We start from the raw sequence: 9730 nt of genomic DNA, 5'->3' as shown, positions 1-9730 counted from the left end.
AGGGAACCTCAATAGAGAAAATGTCTCCATGAAATTCTGCTGTAAGAAATTTTCTTAACTGGTAATTGATGGGGGAGGGCCCAGTCCATGGTGCGTGGTGCCATCCCTAGGCTGCTGGTCCTGGGTCCTATAAAAAAAGGAGGCTAATAGCCTGGCTGTGGTGGTATACACTTTTAATTCCAACACTTGGGAGGGGCAGAGGCAGGTAAATCTTTGAGCTTGAGGCCATCCTGATCTACAGAGAGAGTTCCAGGACAGCCAGAGCTACACAGAGAAACCCTGTCTTGAAAAGAAAACAAAAAAGAAAGGAAGGGAGGAAGGAAGAAAGGAAAGAAGAAAAGAAGGAACAAGTCATGATGAGCAAGCCAGTAAGCAGCACCCCTCCATGGCCTCTGTGTCAGCTCCTGCCTCCAGGTTCCTTCCTTCCCTGTTTGATTCCTGTCCTGACTTCCTTCAGTGATGGACTATGATGTGGAAGTGTGAGTCAAACAAATTCTTTCCTCCCCAAGTTGCTTTCGGTCATGGCCTTTCATCATGGTAGTAATAAACCTAACTAAGCATTTGGAGGGTCTTAACCACAGCTGTCCTATATGGATTAGTGGTGGCACTACTGGTTCACAAGACAGACACCGAAAAACTGGGCAAAATTTTGTGCTTTTAATCAAACAAGATCTACGACAAACTTTTGGTGACGTATACAGACAGCTTCTCTTTGTACATGAGAAGCTACCCATATATGTGTAGCATTTTCCCTCAGTACTGCCAGCTGTGGGAAGAAGAGGGGAACTCGACAAAGGAGGCCACAACGAAAGCCTCAAGATGTTCCCTTGATACAAGGCACCTACACTCTTTCTGGAAACCTTATACCCAGGGCACCTAGGAACCCTAGGGTCCCAGCTCTTTTAACCCACTGACGGGCATCACCATTTCCCCACCATAGAACTTGACCTTCATGCTGAGAGGCAAAGATGGAGACACCAGAAACCTCAGGCTTCCTAAGCAAAGCCTGTTAGATGCACAGTGACTCCTATCTACATATGCTCTTCATAATGCTGCTTTGATAATCTTCCTACTGAGTGTCCTTGAAACTGAGCAGGCTTTAGTGACTTTCCTGGCCAACTAAAGAATATGGCAAAAGTGACACCAGCTAGGGGAGTTCGCTACCACCTACAGAATCTGATGACTCCAAGGCCACCATGTTGTGAGGAAGCTCACACTAACCCACACAGAGAGCCAGCATCAAGTCACCATCACGCCCCAAAGGGGGTGATGCTTGACTTGGCTTGAAGACACCGTATGTTGTGCTCACAGCTTCCCTAGTTCTTTACTGTTTTACTTCCAGCCTCCAATCGTCTACAGTTCCGCAAAAGGATAGAAGCCAGCATTGCCTACCCAAGTCCTACCCAATCCCTGACCTACAGAAGCCATGAAAGATCCTGAAATAATTGCTGCTTTAAGCAACCTAGGTTTGGGGATCTGTTACATAGCCTATAGGTTTGGGGGTCATTACAAGCTAGAAGGACTGTGAAGAAAGGTAGCCCAAAGTGAAGGGGGAGATGCGGAGATTTACACAGAGGTAAATGTACTTGTTCTCACGGGAACCCTCCCGCTAGATGATGAGCTGCCCTGTGGACACTAGTCCCTGACCCATTGGCAGTTCCACTCCTGACAGCAAGCGAGCACATTGGCATTTGACATTCCTTCTTATGCATCCATCTGATTCCCTCATGGCTACACTTGACCTGCACAGATGAGGACAAAGCTTCAGACTGGGGGGATCAGAATATGACGACCTCGTGGAACCCTGCCAGAAAAACGACCAACTAAGGGATCTGATGACACAAAGCAAAACCACTCTTCTCTCCATCCAAAAACAGCGAGAAGAGGAAAAGGGCGGCAGTTCCTCAGAGATAAGGGAGGGGTCGGAACATGGAAATTGTTGGAACAAGAGGTTAAGAAGGGCATCGAGAAACCTGTCACCATACTGCTTTTATTTTGTTGTCATTATTTTTACAGGATCACATGTGTCTCAATCCGCTCTCAAATTCCCTATGTAGCTGAGGATGACTTTGAACCCCTGATCCTTCTCCCTCCATCTCCCAGGTGTTGGAATTACAGGCATGTGTTGTCACGCCCAGTTTTATGAATGCCCAGGAACTGAACCTTCTGAATGCTAACCCAGCAGCCTAGCAACTGAGCAACGTGCCCAGCCCCCACACCACTACTTCAGACTGCTTCCCTTCTTACCTGCTCCGTTTGCCATTTTTCTGGACAAACCTTGGTCTGTATGTGCTAAAAAGAAAACAGATAATAAACGTAGTGGAGTCTAAAACAAAACCAGTCAAACAGGTTCTTCATGCAGCGCTCTTGATCTAAAATATTCAGCAAAGACAACTCAGAGCCTATGCATGACTGCAGGAGGGAAGTTCTCTGTCACACTTAGATTATGGTGCCACCTTGTTGGTAGACCTTTACTACTGGACATTTGTAATCAGTAAACATGAATCAATTAAATCACAAGTCTAAGAGTATTAAGAAACAATATAATTTTAAACCATTTACAAAAAAATCTAAAGTTTTAGCTTTTGTTGGTGTGTGTGTGTGTGTGTATGTGTGTGTGTTTGCAGTGCTGAAGATTGACCCCAGGGCCTCACACATGCTAAGCAAGGTCTCTACCATTGGGTTATACCCTCAGCCCCCAAAAGTTCAATTCTAATTTCTGTCTTTTCTGTTCTAATTCAGTCTCCAACACCAAAGTGGGACGGGGGGCTGGGGGGCTGGGGACCTGGGAGGGGAGGGGACAATGGGACGGGACAGGAACCACACAACAGGAAGGACTCTTTTTGAGACATAAACATACTATCATATTTATAAGAATTTTTTTACATTTATTTATTTGGCAGATTTTGTGCCATGGCACTCATGCAAAGGCCAGAGGACAGCTTTCGGGAGTGGTTTTCTCTCTTTCGGCTTGTGAGTCCTGACCACTGATTTCAGAGCCTCAGGCTAAGTGGCAGGCATCGTTGTCCACTGAGCCATCCCCAACTAAATGCCATTATTTTCACATTCAAATATTACAAGTGACTGGAGTTCTCTGTAGTTCCATTGGAGGAGATAATATCTCTGGTAATTACTGGTTCTGTTCTGTTAAAGGCTTTTGGTTTTGCTTTTGCTTGTTTTAGATAGTTTCACTGTGTAGCTTAAGCTAGCCCCAAACTTAAAATCCATCTGCCTCAGTTTCCTAGTATTGGGCTTATAGGAGTCCCATCACATTCAGCTTTATAAATTATTGTTCTAATTTCCCACAGGAGCAATAAAATAGAAGTCATTGCCATAGCTCTAGCTAGACACATTTCCAATATTTCTCTGGCAGAGCCGCCTTGAACACGGTGCTTCTGTTTCCTCTTGGGCCATGATATGTGTTTAATGACTAGTCCATTCTCAGGCTGTTTAGAAAACTTGCTTGCTGTTCTCATGGGTTGGTCAAACCCTAGATTCACATGATAGTCAAGGTTCTTACATGGCAAACATTCTCGGGAGAGAAGATGAACAAGAAAGGCTGTCTTGTGGTGGAATGGGGGTCCTCACATGGTGTCAAGCGGAGGCTGGATGCTCACGTCTGTGGCATTATAGGAAGATGTCTCCTGCTACAGTGAGGAAGTTCCTTGCATCTCTGAGACTCTGTAATCTACTTATAAATCATCATGGAGAAGTAGGATGCTGGGCAGTGTTGGGTTGTGAGGCAGAGTGTATTCAACATCGACGGTGATAAAGGAGTCAGTTCATAAAGAGCCTGAAAGTTGACAGCTCTTTAGGAGCCAAAGAACAAAGAAAAATTGGTAGCCTTGTTGTCACAAACGCTCAATTCTCTAAATCCCCCATTGTGTCAGGAGTATGGCCAAGGCTTCCGACAGCAGACGAGTTGGGGCCTGAGAGCAGAGCTCCTGGCTCCTAGGAGAGAGAACCACACTCGTTGACTGGTGTGGGATGGTAGCCAGCTTCTTTTTGCTCTGAAAAAAAGAGAGGTTTTTAATCAGTTACATGTGTTTTTCCTCACAGCTCAAAACTTACACAATATTCTGCAAAACCTAGAAGCAACCACTGACAGTTTTAGCTTTTCTCAAGATTCTCTTAGAACTTGACAAATTTTAACTCAAAATTTTAACCCCAAATGTACAAACTCCAGAAGATAAAAAAAAAAAAAAAAAAAAAAAAAAAAACAGGAGCTTTCTTCTTGAGATGAATGTATTCATTGGTTTAGGATTCAGATTGTACTCTATTTATAATGAAACATTACTCATCCACCAGCTATCTTAGTTGGTTTTCTAGCAAATAGATGTTGTGGAATATTATTTTAAGGTGTGTTACATTTGTTTATGCTGTGGAACATTTGTTTAATGATGCAAAGACATGTTGCCTTCTTTATGTTGTATTTGTTCAACTCTGTGAAGCTGTGTTACTTTGTCTGTCTAAAAGACCTGATTGGTCTAAAAAGAGCTGAACAACCAGTAGTTAGGTAGGAGAAAGGATAGGCAGGGCTGACAGGCAGAGAGAATAAATAGGAGAAATTTGGGAGGAAAAGATCAAGAAATGAAAAAAAGGAGAAGAGGAAGATTCCAAGGGCCAGCCACCCAGCTACACAGCAAGTCATGGAGAAAGAAGCAAAGAAAAAAATACAAAAATAGAGAAAGGTAAAAGCCCAGAGGCAAAAGGTAGACTGGATAAGCTAAGAAAAGCTGTCTAGAAACAAGCCAAGCTAAGGCCGGGCATTCATAAGAAAAAATAAGCCTCTGCGTGTGATTTATTTGAGAGCTGAGTGGTGGGCCCCCAAAGGGCCAAAAGAACAAAGAGTAAGACCCAACCAACAACAAATGGATCGGTCCTACAACTACCTAGCACCTCACATGTACAGTGTCCCTTGGATTGGGCTCAAGTCCATGGCTGTCAAGAAAAAGCAAGTTCCTGCCCACATGGCTTCCGAGCCTTCTCCAGGTGCCACTGGTATTTGCTGTGATCAGCTTGAGTACTAGTAAACCAGACATAGAAAATGACCTTTCGAGACTATGCCATCAGCTCTGTAACATGGGGCCATCCTGTCTTTTCCATTGCTCTTTCCCACGAGCCAGACTGGAGCTTAAAACACACCAGATATTTAGTGCACGTCTAAGGAACGGGTTTGTCGCCTGTGCCATCAAAAGCTTGTCTCCTGCTTCTCCTTCCCTGTTCCTTATCTCAAGCCCTATTTTCCAAAGGCATCGACTTGTAAACATTTCATGTCTGAGAAGTGAATTTTGAAGGAGGAGGATTTTCTTCTAATTCAGATAGAAGAATGGTTGTGAAAAGTGGGACAATTAACAGATATTTTCTCCACAGAGGGGGAAATTGTCCTAGGCCCTCCGGTGATCCCAACATGAGGGTTGAGCAGCTTCTAAATGGAACCGATATGGCAGACACAGTAAACCAAAGTCTTGGGAGCTGCAGCAAGGGGACGGCAAGGAGCCCCCTAAAGCCCTTCATGCCTCTCACCTTGAGACCTTCTTCTCCAGATCAGAACACCAACTCCAGCCAGGACAATGGTGAGGATTATGATCCCAGAGACTGTGTTCACTACTAGAACGATTTCTGACTCTGTAAGCAAATGAGAAAAACCTCCAAGTTGCTTCTCCCATCTTCATTAACTGCATCACTGTGATCACCAGGAAGCTCCGCCATCATCTCTTCTCCCTCATCATCTGGTGACAAGTGGACTATGTGCCTGTGCTATCTTCTATTTATTTACTTATTTAGTCCCAAGTCAGGGTTTCTACGTGTAGCTCTGGCTGCCCTGGAACTCTCTCTGTAGACCAGGCTGGGCTCCAACTCAGAGATTCATCTGCCTCTGACCTCCGAGACAGAGAGAGCAAGAAAGAGAGAAAGAGAGAGAATAAAAATAAAAATAAAAACTTTAATAGTCATTAAAAGAAAAAACTGTTGCTATTGTTCCGCCCACCTGGTGAGGCAGTGACCCATTCTCCCTTCCTGGCAGGCGTCACAGCTTCTTATCACTTTCCTCAGACTTACTCCCCAGACAGTCATCGCCCCCACACTTACCCTGAGGAGTAAAACCAAAAACCGTTTGGAGGCCACAGTGCTCCACATGACAAGAATAAACGTCTTTGCTCTGAGGATTCAGATCAACCGACACCCACGTTTGATAGGTTCCATCCCCACTGGGAAGCACGCCTCCATGATACACTTCTTGGGCAATTTCTTCCCCATTTTTCATCCACGTCATGAAAATTTCTGGTGGGTAGAAGCCATGAGCTCTGCAGAAGAGAGTTGTAATCCCCAGAAACGTTTCCTTTCGACTTGTTCTTACCACTGGAGGTTCTAGAGAGAAGCAGCCACAGGAAAGTGAGGTGGGGGATCATGGGTACTGAACATACAGTATTCAAACAGAGCCATGTTCTCCTGTTAACTTTCTTTGCAGCAAGAAATATCTCAAACTGAGAATGAACCAGAGCCCAGATTCATCAATAGCAAATATGTATTTTGTAGACTTCCTTCTATGGAATAGGCTGGGGAACACATGGAGGTGAAAGGGCACATAACTTCAAGTGTTTGGAGAGAGTATCGGAGTTGTCAACTGTGCACCTTTGAAATACCCTTGTGTGACAAGGAAAAGTAAGTTACAACATGTGTAAATGATTGTCTTGATAAGTAATTGGAGAGTAGAATGCAACAGATCCCAATTCTGTGTTTGGTGACAATAAAAACACATAGCTAACTCCAGGTCCATGGGGCTCTGAACTGCACCGTGCTATCAGATTGGTACTCTGATAGGCGCAATCCGATACAAGCATATGTCATAGCTCATGTGCCCTCAGAGAAGCTACAGAAGTTAATATCACAGAAGGGCTCTAACAATGATGAGAGAGGGAGCGGACATCATCTCTATGCCCAAAGATGATTGAACTCATAATCTTCCTACCTCAGCCTTCTGAATGTTAGGATTGCATGTATGTACCACCATGCCCAGTCCAGGGTTATCCATTGGTGAGCTTGCTTCCTCTTTCATTTCCATATGGTGTTGTCTTAACATTTCCAGCTCAACCTGGTCATGGAACCGTATCCAAACCAAGCACACTGTCTGGAGGACCTTTTTACCCGTCTGTGAGACTTGCCTCCTCATCTCTGCCTTTATTGCCTTACATTGTGGATACAGGTAAGAGCCTTCATCTCAGACCTACCTCCCTTGTCTTTTACCTGAGGCATGGGATTTAGTTGTAGGAAAAGACTTTCCAAAATACAAAATAAAATACTGCCAAGAGCATTTAATTAATTTATTTATTTTATTTGCTTGTTTACTTATTTTACTATGCCTGCAAGAAATGAATCTACCTCCCAAGACATGGGTTCTTACCAAAGGCTGAGATACCTCTGTGACTCGAGTTAGGGAATGGGAACCACATACACTTAAGTCAAACTTTCCACATTCTTCCCACACAACCCAGGTTCCTCTTAGTTGATCCAGAGTTTTTGAGCCAAGCAGAACCAACAAAATTAGCTAGCGACCTCTAAACCTCAATTCTTAGCAACTCTGTGTTTTCCTATATTTTCCCAGGAATGCAAGGACAAGCAGCAGACCAGGAAACTTGGTACAAAAGCTGCTGGTGTGCTTGGAACATAAAATGTCCCTCACAGGCTCATGTGTTAAATCCACGCTTTCTAGATGTGGTGTTATTTTGCCAGGTTCTGGAAATGCTAAGAGGCGGGGTCTAGCTAAAGGAAGTAGGTCCTCATGGGGAATCCCTGAGGGCTGTATGTGGTGATATTTTGTGCTGGAACAAATAAAGCTTGCCTGAAGATCAGAGTGTGGGGCTAGCCACACTAGTTAGCCATAGAGGCCAGGCAGTGGTGGCACACACCTTTAATCGCAGCACTCAGGAGGCAAGATACTGTGAGTTCAAGGCCATTTGGGCTATACAAGATTGAACCAGTCTAAAAGAGAAACAGAGCTCACACAAAGGTGATCCCAGCACTAGGGAGGTGGAGACAGGAAGACAGGAGTGATAGACTGGGCAGAGACAGGAATATAAGGCGGGAGGAGACAGGAGCTCTGAGCATTCAGTCTGAGGACTTGTAGAGACAGGATACTTCATTCGGTCTGAGGATTGGCTGGTTGCTCTGCTTCTCTGATCTTTTAGCTTTCACCCCCCCAACTCCCATATTTGACTCCTGGTTTTTATTATTAAGACCACTTAGAATTTGCACCACAGCTGTATCTTGCCTTGGCTCTTCTCCCTCCTTCTGCTTCCTGTCCACTCTGATGTAAACTGCTTTGCCACACCCTTCCCATCAGGATGGACCCAAACCTCTGAAATTGTGAACAATATTTCCTACTTTTCTTTAAATCTTTCCTACTTTTAAGTTATTTGTTCCAGGCACTCTGTTCCAGTGATGAGAAAATCCTACACAGCTATGTGGCAGACATCCCCACATCGGAAAGTAAACTATTTCCCCTTTTCCTATTTGATGAGACTCAGCCTAAAACATCTTAGTGGTTAAGGGTGGCCAAGGCTGGCCATAGATTTTAACCAGATCCAGGCTATCAGACATTTTCAGTCAGGCGACAGTAATATTTAATATGTGAGCAGAGTCAAAAGCTTAGCACGTGTTTTCATCCATATTATTCTCACTAACTTCTTTAAAGTAGGCACTATTACCCTATTTTACTCAAAACTGTGACTTAGCTGGCCTACCTTCTAGAAGCTTCACTTGTTCCTGACAGGAGAGACTCCTCCTGCCAAATAACAGTGTTTTGGGACATAACTGCACCCCTCTATAACATGGGCTCCGATGAAGCGTTCATCTTAATTCCTCCTCTTCAACCATCACTCAAACAGCGTGCAACAGCCAGGGTCTCTTTGTGGCCCCCAGATGTAGCCTCTGACCCTCTGTGGTCTGTTTAGGCCTTTGCACTCTTTCTGGAATTGTTCTGCCCCTAGTTTCCAGCTGGACTGCCTCAGGCAGAGAGCAGCAGCTGAAGAAGTACCAATCTTACCAAGCTGCAGCCCTGCCTGTGGCCACACCTTTCACCTTAAGGATCTCCTTTCCACACACCAACTCTTGCTGGGCTCTGCTAGTGATGTCTCCTCTTCCCGCCCTTCAGATCGTACTGGGGCAATGGTGTTCCCATACTGCACCTCTCCAGAATCTTCACCACCCCTTGCTGGGATCCCCACTAGACCCCTTGTGAAGGATCCCTGGTTGAATCTCCTCAATTAGATCATGTTGGCTGTGCCATTAGTCATTGTCAGAACTTTGTTGCCCAGTACAAATCTTTGAAGCTTTTTCTGATGGTCACAGTGATTAGGTAAAGAGGTCACAAATGATCCAACTCAGGCCAGTCACAGTTCTCTTGAGATTTATTTATTTAGGTAACAAGTACTCAGAGACAATAGCCTGTCTTGCAGAATGGAGAAGCCGTGAAGATGTGACATTTGTGCTGGTCCCTTCGTCCCCTGCCTCCACCCCTCCCCTGGAGAAAAGCTTTCAAACATGGTTTGGTTTCTTAGGTCTCCATGCTATTCTGATTCCTGCTTTCGAATACAATCTGCTCAAGTCTGATAGAAGCAGATTTGTTAACTGCAACCATTGAGCAAAGCTTTAATAGTTGTTCTGCAAGTAGGGAGGAAAGCCACCGTGAGGCTCTAATCATTTGCCTCCAAAGCCTGCACGTTTAGACACA

This window comes from Chionomys nivalis, chromosome 5 (assembly GCF_950005125.1).
Source record: "Chionomys nivalis chromosome 5, mChiNiv1.1, whole genome shotgun sequence".
Classification (NCBI taxonomy): Eukaryota; Metazoa; Chordata; class Mammalia; order Rodentia; family Cricetidae; genus Chionomys; species Chionomys nivalis.
This window is presented reverse-complemented; position numbering follows the sequence as displayed.